The sequence below is a fragment of the Lepisosteus oculatus genome, chromosome 2 (genome assembly GCF_040954835.1).
Source record: "Lepisosteus oculatus isolate fLepOcu1 chromosome 2, fLepOcu1.hap2, whole genome shotgun sequence".
NCBI classification, from domain to species: Eukaryota; Metazoa; Chordata; class Actinopteri; order Semionotiformes; family Lepisosteidae; genus Lepisosteus; species Lepisosteus oculatus.
This window is the reverse complement of record NC_090697.1, coordinates 56,741,737-56,759,587: the sequence shown is the minus strand read 5'-3', so window position 1 is coordinate 56,759,587 and position 17,851 is coordinate 56,741,737. Positions and strand designations below refer to the sequence as shown.

Sequence of the window (17,851 nt, the reverse complement as noted above, 5' to 3'; positions counted from 1 at the left end):
ATGAGTTTTAAGACTGTGTGACTTTCTCCATCCTAAACTTCCCAATAAATTCAGATACGCCACTCTTTATTTAACCCACCACTTCCTCACATCTCTAATACCACTATTGCTTACATTCGGCTGGTGATGAAAGAATCCCTCCCAGCTGTTTTATGTTCTTAGCATAATGTTGTGTTTATACATATACAGATGTATTTTCCCATATCCCTTTCACACTCAACCCTAGAGTGAGGTCAAATAAGAGCTGAGCAGGAATGACTACATCAATTTCATTCATCTGCTATATGTCCAATTGATAGCATGGACAGAGGATTTTCATACAGTATCTGCTTAAATAATGTCAGATATGCATTAAATGAAAAAATAAAAACACTGATTTTCTAAGCACAAAAGTTGTGACATGTTTGGTCATAGAAAGGGAACGCTGGTGTCATTTTATATTTGACATTTGTTTTGGAATTTACCTTTCTATTCTTAGATCTGAACAGTTTCACTATTGTGGTTTACTAAAACCACAAAAAAATCACCACTTTTGAACCTCTAATCTCTGTCACTCTTGTATGGTGTTTGCTCTCTGGTCGATGAATGCATGTTCTGGCCTTGTGAGCCTGACATAATTCCCCTAGGTTCTCAGTAGTGAAGAGGTACTATAGACATGGCTGTTCATTTGGCCAAGTAGTTGAACTTAATTTGTGTGACTGTGTGGCTCAGATTGTCTAAAGTGTTTCTGAGATGTGGTCATATTCAAGGCTTGATTGTATTAACCATTGTAGAACCAGGAATCGGATCAAGAGATTTGATGCCTAAGCTGTTAAAGAGGTGAGAAATGAAGTGAGTATCACCGGATATGAACAGCTGGCGCCCTTGGATTTCCTGTGGTGCTTAGTTTGTCAAATGACTGGTGTCTTGGTCTAAAAAGCTTGACATTAGTTAGGCCTGTGTAGCTCTAGAGCTCAATGATGTACCTTAGAATGAATTGCTCATGCTATCACAGTATCCACTCATTTGGCTGCTTCATTTTCAATGCTAAGCAATCGTGCTCCTGTCCTGGTCGTCTGCAGTATATCATGGTAAACTGTCTGTCAATCCCAGCCTTTGTCATACAGGAAGCTTCACATGTTTAATCAAAGCTCTTCAGGTGCATGTCAAGTTACATCACAGAAAGCAGAATCCAAGGTACTGTATGAATGAATAAATATGCCAATGTCTCCCTTGGCGTGCATGGGATATGCCTTTTGATCTTCACACAGAGAAAAAGCCTAAACCCAGTAAGTCTAATTATGCTGTTTCTTAGCAAACAGGTGCTTGGATGTTTTTTTTTTTAAATGAAAACAGTAACTATAGTTGTTATCACATTTTGTATCAATGAAGAGACCATAAAATCTAATTGAACAAAAAAAAATGTATGTACTGTATAATATTAAACCAATTGTCATGGGAGCCAGTTCTTCTCCAGACACTTACGGATTATACCCTCATGCACAGGGTCTTTTACAACACTTCACGGGAGTCAGAACCGGCTCCCGTGAAGTGTTGTAAAAGACCCTGTGCATGACGGTATAATCCGGAAGTGTCTGGAGAAGCACATCAGGGAAGGTCGACAGACAGGGGGAAGTGACAGTGGTGTTCTGGTGCACGGGGAAAGGGAGCAGGTAACAAATCCAAGGGAGGTCCAATGGGGTAGTTCGGGCACAGTCCAATGTGCCACAGTCCATCCAAGATGGTTAAAAACAGGAACACAGAAGATAAAAACATAATGGGACTGGGCGCTCCGAGCCCTAGACTCAGAGGTCAGGACATCTAAGGATAAGGCCTTACCCTCAGGCTGCTCGTCTTCCAAAGCTGAGCCAAGGACTGCGGAGACGCTGGGGTTAAATAACACAAAGAGGGACAAGATGCAGGTGAAGGTACTTAAACTAAACATAATACAAAAAAGGTAGGAGCGCCCTCTAGAGGAGGGATGACAACTGTGACACCAATAAAATCAGATTACCCAATACCTTGCAACAGTGTTCTTATTATTATTTCAAATTATTTTAAGGTGTGCTATTTTGGTTTGTTTTGAAACTTTAAAAAATTGATTTCGGGGGGGGGGGGGGGGGGGTCTCCTTTGAAACAAAATCACAGCTATATAATTAAATAATTTGCTGATAGATACTATAATCTATAATATGGATACTATAATATGGAGCCAGCAGCCATATCACCCTGCAACTCACAACTGCCAACCCACTAAGATGGTGTGAGCCTGGTCAGTACCTGGATGGGAGACCTCCTGGGAAAAACTAAGGTTGCTGCTGGAAGAGGTGTTAGTGGGCCCAGCAGGGGGCGCTCACCCTGCGGTCCATGTGGGTCCTAATGCCCTAGTATAGTTATGGGGAAACTATACTGTAAACAGGCGCTGTCCTTCAGATGAGATGTAAAACCGAGGTCCTGACTCTGTGGTCATTAAAAATGACCAGGGCGTGTCTGAAAAAGACTAGGGGTGTAACCCCCGCATCTTGGCCAAATTTCTCAGTGGCCCTTACCAATCATGGCCTCCTAATAATCCCCATGTATGAATTGGCTTTATTACTCTGCTCTCGTCTCCACTGATAGCTGATGTGTGGTGAGTGTTATGGTGCACTATGGCTGCCGTCACATCATCCAGGTGGATGCTGCACATTGGTGGTGGTGGAGGGGAGTCCCCATTACCTGTAAAGCATTTTGAGTGGAGTGTCCAGAAAAGTGCTATATAAGTATAAGCAATTATTATTATTATTATATCTATGCAATATACTATAAATACTTCAGGTGGGTAACTGCGTCAGCATGTGTAGTCTGCAAAGGAACAAGTAATAGGTTTATTCCATGCTGAAAAGTGAAGAGACAAAACACCACGTTTTCAGGTGTGAGCTATAATAAACACTAAAAATCACCAGGCCAAACTTTTGTTCTACAGAGATGCGGCTTGTTTAGCAGATTTGAGCAGATTCTCAGATGCCTCAAGGTCATATTATGTAACTAAATAATTCGCTGATGATTTTTCAGATCGGGGGTGTCGCCAACAGAAAAAATTGGGGAGCAGGAGGGTCGATTTCAGGGAGATTATGGATCACTTGCAGGAGTCAGGGAGGAGATGCTGATTTCCAGGAGACTCCCAGAACTTCAGGGAGACTTGGGATGTCTGAGAATTGAACCCAGGGGTCCAGTGCTGTGAGGCATCAAGGTTAACTACTGTACCGGCATGTTGCTCTATATTATGGTTTCTAAGAATATTTAGGAAATTTTATTTTTTAGCAACTTAGTAGAATTGTTTCAATGAGTAATGTGGATACTAGACACTAAACCATATTATATATTTCATATTATATTTAGACTTCTTGAAAGCTTTTGACAAAATGTCTCATAAAAGGTTGATTCTCAAATTAAAAGCCATAGGAATCCAACACAGACTGAGAAGTAGTTAACAATCAAGAAACAACATAGTTTTAAGGATTATAACATGTAAGAAGCCTCCTGCTCTTTCTGATTTATAATGACAATTTGGATTCCAATATAGTTTGTGAATTAGTATTTTTTTCAAATTGGGGGAGTGATAAATAGTGCAATTACACAGAGACATGGGTGATATGAAGTTGCTGGAATCTACACAGTAAAAGGGATTTGGAAATTTAGTAGTCTTCTCTGTTCAACACTAAAAAGGTTTAGTTCCTTCAACCTGTCAGTATAGAGCATTTCTTTAAGCCCTGGAATGTTTCTGGTTGCTCTTCTGTGAAGTGGTTCTAGAACATCAATCTTTTCTCTAATTGTTGGTCACCATATTATAAAAAAAGCTATCAGGAAAGACACAGTAGCTAGCAGTTGTCACGATCGCTAACCCCTCCTCTTAAGGGAGCTCCAGCCCTTCCTCGTTCCCACCCATTGTTTGCACCTGATCCCTATTCCAGTTCCCCCTTAAAAGCCAGACTCGGACCTCACTCCTGGTTCCTCATTGATTTCCACATCATGAGAGCCCCGGGTCTTGCTGCGTCTGGCTCCGTTATGCTTTTAACTTTCCGTTCCTAGTTCCGGGTTCCCCTCGCCGGTTCCGACCCGGTTCGTGTTTTAACTCCCTGGATGGATCCCCTGGCCTTGGACTCTACCCTTTGTCTCGGATTACTCTTTTGGATTTCCTACATGGATTGTTCGCCTGGATTCACTTCCCCTGGACACCTGCACTCCACGGACACGCCCCCCGTCTCCAGACCCTTTTCCTGCATGACTATTTTTCCCCTTGTGTCTTCACTATTCTGGATTGTGTCGTCCGCATAGGGCCCGGAAAGAACTGTTCGTTACAGCAGTTATATCACCCTACAGCTTACAACCGGCAACCCACCGAAGCTAAGCAGCTATGAGCCAGGCCAATACCTTGATAGGAGACCTTAAAGCTGAGGTTGCTGCTGGAAAAGGTGTTACAAGGCAAGTAGGGGGAGCTCACAGTGCAGCCAGTGTGGGTCCTAATGCCTCAGTATAGTGATGGGGGGCACAATATTGTAAAAAGGTCCTGTACTTTGGATGAGACATACAACTTGGGCCCTGATTTTCTGTGGTTATTTAAAGGTGTTTCTTGAAAAGAGCAGGGGTGTTACCCTGGTGTCCTGTGAACACTCTGAACCTGGAAGCAACTGAATAAACCGATGTTTTTTTTTTTGTTTCCTTTCATGTCTCTTTGAGTGAACTAATTTCATTCACAAAATTGTACTTTGTTTTGTCATATGTATAATTCAACATCTTCCATACATCCACTTTCTAACCCGTTTATTCAATACAGGGCCATGGGGGCACCGTCGTCTGTAATGGCAAGCAAATAGCACAAGGCAGGATGCACTCTTGATGGGACACTGATCCATTGCAGGGCACACAGTGACACAGACACACACACAGTCACACCAGGGCCAGTCTTCCCAGAAGCCAATTTTTCCTACCAGTATGTCTTTGGAATGTGGGAGGAAACTGAAGCACCCAGAGAAAACACACACAAACACAAGAAAGAATAGTGTGACACAAACACACTATTCAGATAGCACCCCAGAAAGTGGGCCCAGGTCCCCAGTGCTGCAATTCAATATCTTAGTGGTTATAATATAAATTACTCTTTTAATTCCTAAGAGGATAAAGGGCTTAAGAAAGAAATTCACGAGCAGCTGCTTTCACTGCATAGTATTTGGACCATTGTTTTGTAGTTTATGAAGGATGTACTTGTACAGTATAAACAGTACCTGTTTTACGCTACATTAGAACCTGTCACTAACCATAGAAAGCAGTGGTCTATTACTGTATCAAGTGAAGGTACAGTACAAGTTTCTGCATTGTGCATTCCCCAAGGACACCCTTAAAAATAAGATGATTAATCTCAGAAGGTTTTTTTTTTCTCAGAAGAGATTTTTCTTTTTTAATGGTTAATGGGAAAACGGAGCGTATAGATCTTTTCTGCCTACTGGGAGTGGACAAGTATCTGCTTTGATATGTTTATAATGCCATTTAGGCTTTTTTGTTGTTCACACAGCTGATATATACTATCTTGTCTCTGTTGACAAACTGGAATAACCACGCATCACTATTTCATTGAATTTTCCTCTTGCAAGCGGAGACATATTGCTTTTGAAGAGCATATCCAATATTGTTTCATGGTAGTTAGTCAATTTTCAGTTATGCAAACACTGGTACTCTGTGCTACTAATGAGTCACATGGATATATTTTGAAGCCATTCTTGGCTTATACCACTGTGCCTTTCTGTTTGTTTTCTGCATATCCTGTGTGACATTTTGCCCTTAATTCATATACCTTTATGAATCTTTTTTTTTTGGCTTTTTATGTAAGGAGTGTACTTGCTTTGTATTTCAACGGATGATTTTTTGATGGTTTGAATTACTCAAACATAATGAAAAGGTCCAGCTATCCCTGTATTACAAATTAGATAGTGAAGCAGACAAAATATTTTTCATTTTAATTTCTGTAAAAGGTACCTTAAATACTATAAAATTGCACAGAAAGTAGCGTGGAACACAAAGATGAATATATTACAAATACTTAGTGAATACAAGGGTTGGTATTATATTTACATGTTACTGTTGTTAAAATAGATTACTCTACATAGAAGAATGCATAAAATGGCTGTTTTTGAATTTTAACTTTATATAATGGTTTGGATCTGGGAAGTTTTGAATTAAGCATGTTTTCTTTTGTCACACATGTTTCTGTACCACCTAAAGGTAGAGAATATCATTCAAAAGCACAAAATTAATTTTCACTCACATTTAAATTGACTGCTTTATGTATAAATCGATTTATTGAAGCACTTTGAGATAATCATGTAGGCTGCACACATATGTAATTTGTATTGTATCAGAATTAATGAGCAAATCTGATTAAAAAAAGCCAATCGCCACCTTTAGGTTTTCAAGAGGTCAGTTTTTCATAAGTGTTCATAGAAGGAAAATATGAATGCCTATTATCGCAGAATTAAATATAGATTTTTCAGTAGAGCAGAATTTTGGTTTTCTCACAAATTTAGTAAACCCATTTAATTTCCTCCAAATCCTCCCTACCTTGGGATCATTATGGAAAGCTTCTCTATATTGTTGTTAAACATTTAATGGCATAAGAAATGATTTATTTAATAAGAAAAAAACATTTTAAAAAATCCACAGGATTGGAATTTAAGCTAACATCATTAAGTTCTTGATCTTTTAAACTAAAGGGAATTCCATTAATTACAGAGACATCAATATGTAACATATTATTGCTGCTATTACTTATACTATAAACTAATACCAATCCTGTTGATTTAAATATGCACAAATGCTTTTGATTTTGAGAGAGAATTCACACAGTTAATGTTTTACTACAGGTCTGTTATCTAAAGGGTAATTATAATTTTTAAATTGAACCAATATTCTACCAAAGATGAAATTCCTCTGTCATAGAGTGTTTGCTATCAAGTGAATTCAGCCTTGTAGTTTAGTCATTAAATGCTTTATAAATGTAATTCAATTATTTTGAAAACAGTGATAGTCTGTGGCATGCTTTAGTCAAATAATTTGCACAATGCTTTATATACAGGAAGTCTAGAGTGCAAAGACAACAGAGGTAGCTACGCTATAATAATTTATGGGGAGCTTAATTGTAGATGTTTTTGTGTACTATAATTTGTTTCCATGAGAAGTGCAGTCTGCAACGAGTGTAGTGAAGGGTGCCGCCTAGTGGCTCAGTTTATATTATGTTTTTTATTTACTATAAAATGTAATTAGTCCTTGTGCTACAGGTATTAATTTAATTATGATTTTTAAGCAAAAGATGTAGGCTCACATAAATCTATAATACTTATAATAATTACAGTGATATTAATATAATTAATGATGCAATATCTACAACATTACAGACCTGCTGAGTGTTTCTTAATCTTAACTCTTACAGGTCTCCTAGTGGAGCAAATGCTGAAGGAAATGCCAGAGAATTGTAAAGTAATGAGTACGATTTCTGTAGTGAAGGTAAGGGTTCCTTCATTAAGCATACAGTATCTGCTTTAAAATGAACACTTGCTTAATTCAGAGGAATCCTTAAAGCATTCCGTGTTTTCTATTACTTCAAGAGAACATCAGCGTTCCTGATCTGTCACTTTTTATCATGTTTCTCTTTAACTGGTTCCCAACCTTTTCTCAAAAGCAGAGGACACACAGGGATTCAAAAAAAGGTTCAAGGAATACTTTTTGGCTGATTGGTGTCACGGCCACGTGCTCCTGAGAAAGATTTGCTCCATAGTTTCTTTAAAGCACAACCAATTTTCGACATGACAAGAGGACGAAAGTGACACAAATTACAAAATAAGAGTCAGATAAGTTTTGTTTTATTGAATTAGTGTGGGATTTTACTGTGAAAATATTGAGAATAGCAGAATAAATGTTGCACTAGAACAAAATGCTATGTCTTATTCTTTAGTTCTGGTGCTGTTATCTGAAACACTGATACTGTTGTACTTCCTAATATCCTGGTAAAACTAGCGAGGATTGAAAACCAAAACTGGTAATCTTTGGGTTTTTTTTTACTTTCTACAGGCATTGAAAGACACCTGGTAATGTTTCACTTATATCACTTACGCTTTTTGAAACAAAGAGGTACAAAAATACATTGTAAATCCAGAGGGGTTTTTTTGGTCAACAAATGAAATAAAAAGAAGAATATGGGTGTGAGAAAATGGATATCCAAATGGTCTTCTCTAGTAATCTAATAATGAGAAACTCCTGGGATTTACTAACAGATGTCAGGTTGGGAACCATGACCAGAATATACTATTACATTGACATTGTCTTTAAGGCTTCCTTAATATTTTACTCTTCATATATTTTCCTACATAATATATATATATAGTATGTATATAAACAGGAGTATTGATTTTTATTAACTTATTTGTTGTTTTTTGATTTTTATTATTCTTATGTCTGCCATGGAATTGTTTGTGTTAATTATTGAGGATAATTTTTTATATTTTCACTGTTGGATCCCTATAACTGAAAGTGAAGCCCTGGTACAACAGTCAAATATTCTTCTCAAGAGCAGTTAGAAGCAAAGTGGATTGGTCACAAAACTCCTTTGGAGTTTATTATTTTAAAAGGTATCTAATCCATTCAAAATGAATTACAATTATACTCATGTTGCTCATTTTCACATTTCAATGCCAGGAAAAATACAGGTACACTATAATACAATTATATGAATAATAAGGCTATGATAAACAATATTCATGTTTTACCCTTATTGACAGTACATTATTTTATAAACATTAATATTACGGCAAACATGCTTTTCTTTGATGATTTGAATCTGGAATTTGAAAGGATGTTAAGGGCCAATTCTTAATACATTTGTTTTGTTTGAATTTAGATTAAATTTCCATAATATTTTCATTTTTAATCATGGACATGATGAAGTTAAAGGTCAGTTGTCCACACTATGGAGAACATTTGTATCTTAGTTTTTCCTTTCATGTCTGCTTTTAAGTGCATTTTCATATACTTCACTGCTTTTGCAAAATAGGTGCCATTTTCCTAAAATAAGATGTATGTATAAATATGTAAAAACACCTATTTTAAGAACTAAAATCACACATAGGAGACTTTATAACTCTGCTCAAACGATGGGTTACTGCAAAATGTCCGTCAAAGTGCAGGCAGCAGAAGAAACATAACACCCTCCAGATGTCCCTGAGTAATCATAAAATAACTCTCAGGATCGATGCATTTGGAATCTTATACAATCCCAAATAATGATAAATAAAGCCTTCAAGATATTAACATAATATTTTGCAAACACCAAAAGGGAGATAAAGGCAATTAATAAGTTATAAACCTTGCAAAAAGAAGTGACCTCATCTGTTGAAAACAAATGTTTCAGAAAAATTACATTTTTATTTAAAAAAGTTATTTTATCTTATTTTGGTATTACTGTATCACCTTAAACATATTTCTTTGCCTGAATTACCCTGTTAAGGATAAAAGCAAAATCAACTATTACTTTGCATATCTTATTAGTAACTTATAAGTGTCTTAATACTAATATAATGTATACTGACCAGCTTAACAAGCCCACAGCATACAAGCTGTTCTAATGTAATTACTTATACTTATTCTAAACAGAAACTTTAGACCTGTTAGACCTGTTCTTCTCGCTAACCTTGTGACTATTCTCAATCTCTCTGTGGCTTTTGACACTGTGATCCTCCTTAACACTCTTGTCGCCCTTGGCACTGCCCTCAGTTGGTGCATATCTTTCCTCTTGGTAAGGTCCCAGTAAGTATCATGGAAAGGTACGGTTTCGCATCATAGAGCTTATCAACAGGTGTCCCACTGGGCTCTCTGCTGGGCCCTCACTTTATCTCTCTGCATACCAGCCTCACATGGCTTCTCATGTCATTGGTACACTGATGAAACTCAGCTTGATCTGCCTTTCCTACCCTGTAGCACACAGCATGTCTATGAGACATCTCTCCCTGGATGACTGACCATCTCCAGCTCAGCCTCTCCAACTGCCCAATTCTTAATTTCATCTCTCTATAAGAGATATAAAGCACAGTTAAAGTATCCTCTCTCTGGACTGTCAGAACTCTGGCATTATTGACAAACTCATATTTGCACACTGCATCTCATCTATAACTCCCACCTGCAAGTTATTCCTGTACAACACCTGCCCATTCCTGACCACCTATTCTATGCTGGTCCCCCAGTTACAATCAGAAATACAGACCCACTTGACATGTTCTGGACGTTGCTGTCAAGATTGTAAACCCCTCCTCTTAAGGGCACTCCAGCCAATCCTTGTTTTCTTTTAATCATCTCATTTCACGGGACCTAGCAGACCTGGGTGTCGGGTCGAGACCAGAGGGAGGAACAGGAACAGGCGCAGGAAGCTAAAAACATAACGGAGCCAGGCGCAACCAGGACCCTGGCTCGCCCAATGCCGAGATCAGATGCAGAGCCTTGAGTGAAGTGAGCGCCTGACTTTTAAAGGCGAACTGAAACAGGGTAGAAACAAGGAACAGGTGCGGGGAATGAGGCTAAATGAAGAAGGGCTGGATCGCCCTTAAGAGGAGGGGTTTGCAATCGTGACAGTACCCCCCCCTCCTTTCCAGGGGGGCTCCGAAGCCCTAAACAAAAAAGGATGGAGTCCGGGCTACCAGGGTGCCGTTCGCGGGGTCCAGGTGTTGGCTCTGCATTCTGTAACGGACAGTTCTTTCCGGACCCTATGCGGGCGACATAGTCCAAAATTGTGAGGAAACACTAGGGAAAAAGTCATGCAGGAATAGGGGAATGAAAACAGGGGAGGCGTGTCCAAAGTGCGCTGGTACACGGGGGAGGTGTGGCCGAGGTAAACAATCCAGAAGAAACCCGAAGGGAGAATCCAAAACAAAAGCAAAGGTCCATGTCTGTGTAATCAATCCAAAAACCAAGGGTTAAAAACAGGTGCCAAGTCAGGACCGGCAGGGGGAGCAGGCTCAGCCGCAGGAAGCTAAAACCATAACGGAGCCAGGCGCAACCAGGACCCTGGCTCACACAATGCAGAGATCAAATACAGAGCCTCAAGTGAAGTGAGCGCCTGACTTTTAAAGGTGAACTGAAACGGTAGAAACAAGTAACAGGTGCGGGGAATGAGGCTAACGAAGAAGGGCTGGAGCGCCCTTGAGAGGAGGGGTTTGCAATCGTGACATTGTCACAGTTTAAAAGAAAGACATTTTCAGGATTTTATGTCAGAGATGCAAGTAGAGCAGAAACACTACTGACACTACACTAGCTGCTTCAGTGTTAGGTTTAATATGGATGTTGAGGTTCATCGGTATTGAAGCAGTAATTTGGACCATGTGATTTTAATAACTGACCAAGTGGGAACATGTAAATTCTGAATAACCAGAGGGGCCAGTATTGAGCCCTGATGAACCCAGCATCAGAACTGAAACTATATACTGTAAGTACAGTGATTGTGTTAAACATAAGCATTATACTGTATGATATACAGTATATAATATATGAATATTACATGGTGTGGCTATTTTTATTTTAAAATGTTTCATTAAATAATTATAATTTCAAGTGTTTTTGTTTAATTAAAAACTTTTACAAATCACTTAAATCACATGTAACAGAAACTCTAAACTATGTCCTCTCAACTTACATCCCTTCAAATCCCCAACACTACAGAGGTTTGCTTCAAACTTCAAATCAAATTTACAATTTGTAGAGCTGGAATTCTGTCTATATGTTCCCAGTGAATGTCTGTTCAGTTCCTGAACATGAAGTACTGTAGCTTTAGTTGTTAAAACTCTGTGACAATGGGTTATACCGAATGAAGTATCCAGTTTCATTTCAAAGGCATGCAGTGTGTGTCAGGCTTAATGGCAAAGTTGTTCAGTGACTGTGTTCCTGAGTGGTCGATTAATAAAGGTGCTTACTCAAGCAGGGTTTGACTACATGCTTCAGCAGTCCTGGGTGAATTGTCCTTTTCAAAACTGAGGAACTGTAGGAAGGACTGGTATTTGTCAACTAAAGCATTCTCATATCCCATCACATTGACATAGTGACACTTGCTGCATCTCAAGCACTTGCTGTTGGTGAGGGACACACCTTTCCTTCAATCTGCTTAACCTGCTTTGCCAAATGGGCTTAGATGAAGCATAGGGCTTCTTCTCATTTGTAGGCATTCTTATGCTCAAAGAAGCACTTGGGTGTTTTAAACACTACAGGGAGAACAAAAAACAAGTTCAGTTGTGTTAGAGACTTAAGCATCCTCAGCAATTCACAGACAATGAAGTGTGACATACTGTACAGTATCTTAATCAAAAAGCTGAGTTTTCCAATACTTCATTAAGGGAATAAATTGTTGATACATTTACAGTACATACTGTATGAGTATACTGTAAAACTAATATACATTCATAACTAATTTAACTAAATATCCAAGTTGGATCTAAGCTTAAACTTTCAAAGTATTCATTTCTCACACTCTTTGCAGTTCACATATTCATAAAATGGTTAGAATATATAATGCTTCTTATGAAGAAATAAATAATATAACAAGGCATAATCTGACAAATCGTTTAAGCTGTTCAATATTTTAGTGAAATAAAAACCCATACAGTATGCATCTCTTACTAAGGACAAAACTTATCAAACCTTAACTGCATTGATTTCACAGTCCAGATGTTTGCAGTAATTTGATGGCCACTGACATTTCAATAACCACTCACGTCATGTGACACTACACTACATGTATACAGTTTAGCAAGGGAGTACCTAGCGGTGTTATCTGTTACTGCAAGGCGCCTGGGGCCATCTTCTGCAATTTACTGTGTTTTGAAACAATTTAAAACAGCATGCATCTATTTTTATTAATTGCATTTCACAAGTGTCTTTTAAATGAAGAAATTATTTAGCAGTTGGGTAATTAATAATTGTTTTTATATTGTATAACTCCCCAACTGAATGTTATCCTATCCAAGTTACTTACCACATGTTTTAAACAGATTGTAAACTGAAGGTCCTATCATAAGTGACTCTGCAATAGATGTTGGTACATATTGTAGTCTGCCTGCTAATCTCTGTAGTCTCTGCTTTGGATATATGTGGGTTCAATCCCTTTGTATCATTATTATCGCACTTTGAAATGTTACATAATCAAGGGAAGAGAAATTCCACACTGAAAAACAGGAGAAACACAAGATTTCAGCTTTAGAGACTTCTTCAGATGTTTTCAGATGGAACTAAAGATTAAATGTTGTGTCTCTTCTTTCTATTTTTCAACATTGAATTAATCTGTACTTGTTCCTTTGCAGCTAGTTCACAACAAAGCTCTCCACTTGAACATCCTTATTATACAATAAATCTCTGCACTATAAATATTGATATGGATTGATTCCAGGGTAAAGAATCCCTCCCTTGCTTTAGTGCTAAATCCATAAAACCAGTGTATAGCACCAAGTGGTATAGTAATTTAACAATTTCCATTAACTATTGCATGTAGATTACTGTATTTTATAGTAACCAATTATAACTAACATTATTAATTCTAACCATCACCATAAGACAAACCTTAACTCTGAACTTAATCCTTCTGTCCAATCAGATTCTGATCTCAGACTTACCCTCTCCTTAAATATAATGCTAAACCTAAGATTAATTTCAGCTGTAGGCTAAAAACTTACTCTTACATTCATCAGAACTAAAATGAATACCAACCCTAAACCTTTCTCATTTTTTAAAGCCAGTTTTATCTGTTACTAGCATTCTTAACCTATTCTTGCTTACCACTATTCCTAAACCTAACCAATCAATTACCCAGCTATCACTAATACCAATCTGAATTCTTCTCTATATCTTTCTAACTTTCATTCTAGTCAAATATGTACATGTATTCATTTTCTAGACTCAAGCCTAATATGCAGTATGCATATACTGTATGTATCATCTTTCTACTTTACAATATAATGAATAGTGGTGATGTCCCTGTTTCTAAACCTTAACTCTTGAGTGTGGTCTTGTTATCACAGCCTTCTCACAGTTCAATACAAGCTCAGCCTTTGATGTTTTGCACACTCAAGCAAGAGTCTGTCAACAAGCCCCAGCTGATTCTGCTGCAGTATAGGAGTCAGGTGGGGCTAGTCAAGGAAAAGTCATCTGAGGACAAAACTAGGCACGTCTAGAAGAAAAAAGGAAAAAGTAAGGCAGCTTCGCAAATATTTCTCTCCTTCACTCTCTTTCCATGAGCGCTAGTCCTCTTCCCATAATTCTCAATGAAATAAGAACAATGAAAACACATGGACATGTACACTATAAATATATTTTAGACAATATAATAAATTGCATTATTGTTTGTAATAATAATGTTTCTTTATTAGCCCTATACAATTTCTTGCATTAGGAATTTGTCTTTTCGCATACTCCAGCTTTTCTCCATGGAGACACAGACAGGGAGAGAAGCTTGGAGTCAGAGCGCAGGGTCTGCCATTGTACAGCACCCCTGGAGCAGTTAGGGTTAAGGGCCTTGCTCAGGGGCCCAACAGAGTAGGATTCCTCTGCCAGCTGCAGGATTTGAACCAGCAACCTTCCAGTCACAGGCGCAGATCCTTAGCCACAGTGGCCCACTTTATCCACCATTGAAATATGCGCCTGGGTGATGCACACTTGCTATTATGTGCCACAGCCACCCCACTGTACAGCGGATCCAGTGAAGAAATGAAAAATTGTTTCAACAACTGAATTCAGGTAAACTGTGCCATGAGGTCTTAAATGACCAAGTACTCAGGAGCTGAGCTGAACTTCTCATCTAAGGGATAGCACCTCCTATAGTGTCCACAGTCACCACTGCAGCAAGGCCCTGCTTTTCTTAGTTTCTGAGATCTGATAAGATCAGGTTAGGTGGCAACACTACTGACTATGATATACAGTATATACACATGCATGGCATTTAACCCTGTATGTACTGACATCTATGGAATCGCATACATTTAAGCACGGGGTGTGGTCATGTACTGTACATAAAACTGATCTCATATCAATTGCTGTTACATTTTCTTCTCACATTTGAAGGCATTAAATAGTGTCTAGTAGCACAACAGGGTGTGTAGTTAAGATTTGTTTAATCGCATTTGCTCTGTGAAGCACAGCAGTCGGGCAGACAGGCTTTAAGCCTCATTTAATGTATAAATAGCCAAACCAGTGGTGAAAATAAAACCATGGTTATTGAAACTAATGTCTTGACAGTGCTACTGATTACAATTATTGTTTGTCATTTCATCAGCTTGTTGTATATACTGTATATAATTATATAAATAAGGGAGTTTGCTAAAAAATAGAAAAAATAAAACAAAAAACTGCAGACTAATTTGTATCTCACCTTTCCGTGAGATAGTTTTGTGTTGTAATACACAATGGGTATTCCAGGTTCAGTGTTTTATGTGTCTATGCATGGTCTAATTGCTGGATTTCATTGTTTGGAAATGAAATACTCTTTTGGGGGAAAGGTTCTCATGTCAGACTGTATTTACCCTTTGAATCTTCACTGTAATTTAATTCAACCTTGCAACTAAATTAAATCTGAAATTGTATTATCTTAAATGGTTATTTTGCCCTCACACTGAATGGATCTTTTATCGGAATTGTTTTCACTGATACACTCTTTGCTTGATCTCTTTTAAAGAGTATTACCATTTAAGGTTAAGCTCTACAAATGTCAATTTAATGTTGTCTTACAAACATGCTGTTGGTGCCAAATTATATCAGTTGTCTGATAAATTTCTTAATAAGTTAAACCTACAGCAGCCAGTGGTACAGTTTCATTAATTCATTATTACATCAAGAATATTAAACATTGAATATTTTAAATGACGTTTTTCAAAACGTGAATGATATAAACATAAAGTACTTTACAGTTTGCTTTCTGTCTGCTTCCTTTCACTCCCTGTTCTGAACAGTACATTTGTCAAAGGAAAATAACTTAAACATCACTAGTTTTTCCCTTGCCTCAGCCAACAATATCATTTCTTAAGAGGTTTAAGGAAACATCTTGCTCATTTACCAGTAAAACAGCAGTATTTTGTTGCCAGATTTTATCCCTGCTGTAATAATCTGTGGAAACTACACAACAGTGTGACCTTTAAGGCATTAAAGCAAGGTTTTGTATCCAATACTCCAATACCCTGTACCTGTGCATCAGACAAATATAATGATTCCATTATCACTTTGATCTTTCACATCCAGATACCCGCCCGTTAGAAAAGGTTTCCTTGTGACACCCTGAACAGTTAAATAGGAAACTATAGATCAAGTCTGGAATGTTATGTAAGTCAGGTGCACATAAGTCAGTAAATTCAAGGAATCTGTTCTGTATCTCAAGGAACACTTTTTGTCAGCAGTAAGTCTGGTATTTCGTTTTACATATTTGCATTTTGATGGGACTTTAAATATTCTTTTAAGAATTAAGATGGAAAATATTTTTAATCATGTATTGTTTAGTGTAGTACATAGGTGAAAAAATCCCAGGATCTCTGTGAAAAAAGCCAATGTAAGCAAAAGATATTTGTTGCTTTAGCTATAAATGTATCATTGCACTTTGCTCAGCCAAGTGTTTTTAATTACAGATGTATTAATAGTGCTGTTCACATCATAGATCTTTTCTGATAAATTTGGCTAACTGCTTTCCAGCACTTGGGGGAATCTAAAGTAAGAACTGGAAGAGGACACCATTTGGCATATGTGAATGATCTTGGCTAATTACAGTTTAATCATGCATTATTGTCATTTGGAAATGGAAGTAGTTGGTAATTATAAATCCACTAATGAACTGTTCCACATCTGTGTAGAGACTGACTGAAGTGGCTCTCAGAGCTGCTCTGTATATATCTTACAATTCTTTCCAGTAAAAAACATTTTTGTAAAGGGTTTGAATTTCCTTCCTGTGTCCAAGACATAGCCTGAGTCACCACATTGCCATCTGGCTGGTCTCAGTTGATAATAAAAATATGTTAAAAACTTTAGAAATATTGCACAGTCAGATAATCATTGCTCTTCCAGCTACTGCCGTTCAAAGCCCTTTATTTGTTTAACTCACTATAATCTTTGTCCCAATTATCTTATACAAGGCCATATGTCATTTGAGTCATAGAGCATTAGTTCCATTAGCTATTTATATAAATATACTGTAACACCTGAAAATCCTCAAAAGGCTCCTTGATCTCTCCATACATTAGTATCCAAATATGTAATCTTTTTATGGTCTGTACAGTTTATTGAGCCTTGTGGTGGTTCATAAAAGAACGTCTTGCTCCAGAACTTAGAGCAGAACAACTCTCCCTGCTTCTAAAGATAAGTTTACCTCTCTTTTTATTTTGATATACACTGCTATACAAAAGTCTTAAACATCTTCTTCACAATCAGGAGTTAAAGATGTCTATTTTAGGAGCATCAGTGAATTACGCAAAGCCTACAGTGTTTTTAATACAGCTTAGTTTAGGTGAGAAGAAAACATGCTGGTCTGTCAATGCCATTTGCATCACAAGCAGAAGAGGTTTCCCATCCCAGTACTGACCAGACCCAGCCTTCCTTAACTTTTCAGATTCTAGGATACACGTTGCTAAAGCTGCTGTTTAAATGACCAGAGAATGTTCCTGAAGTCTAGGAACAACCTGTTGGAGATGGTGCAGTATACACATGGTCTTATACTTGATCGTTTATTGGTAGGATTGTTATTTTGTTTTTTTATAGGGGAGGGGTGAGTATACTCTTATATACACACGAAAGTGCTTTTGAATTTATTTGTAGTTTTTTCTGTTAAAAATAAAATGTTAAG

At 37.7% G+C, this 17,851-nt stretch overlaps 1 protein-coding gene across 1 annotated transcript in view; it reads left to right on the top strand.

The window, feature by feature from the left end:
• Positions 1 to 17,851, top strand: part of xkr6b (XK, Kell blood group complex subunit-related family, member 6b) — a 171,033-nt gene that overhangs the window by 138,105 nt on the left and 15,077 nt on the right. The window lies entirely within an intron of this gene.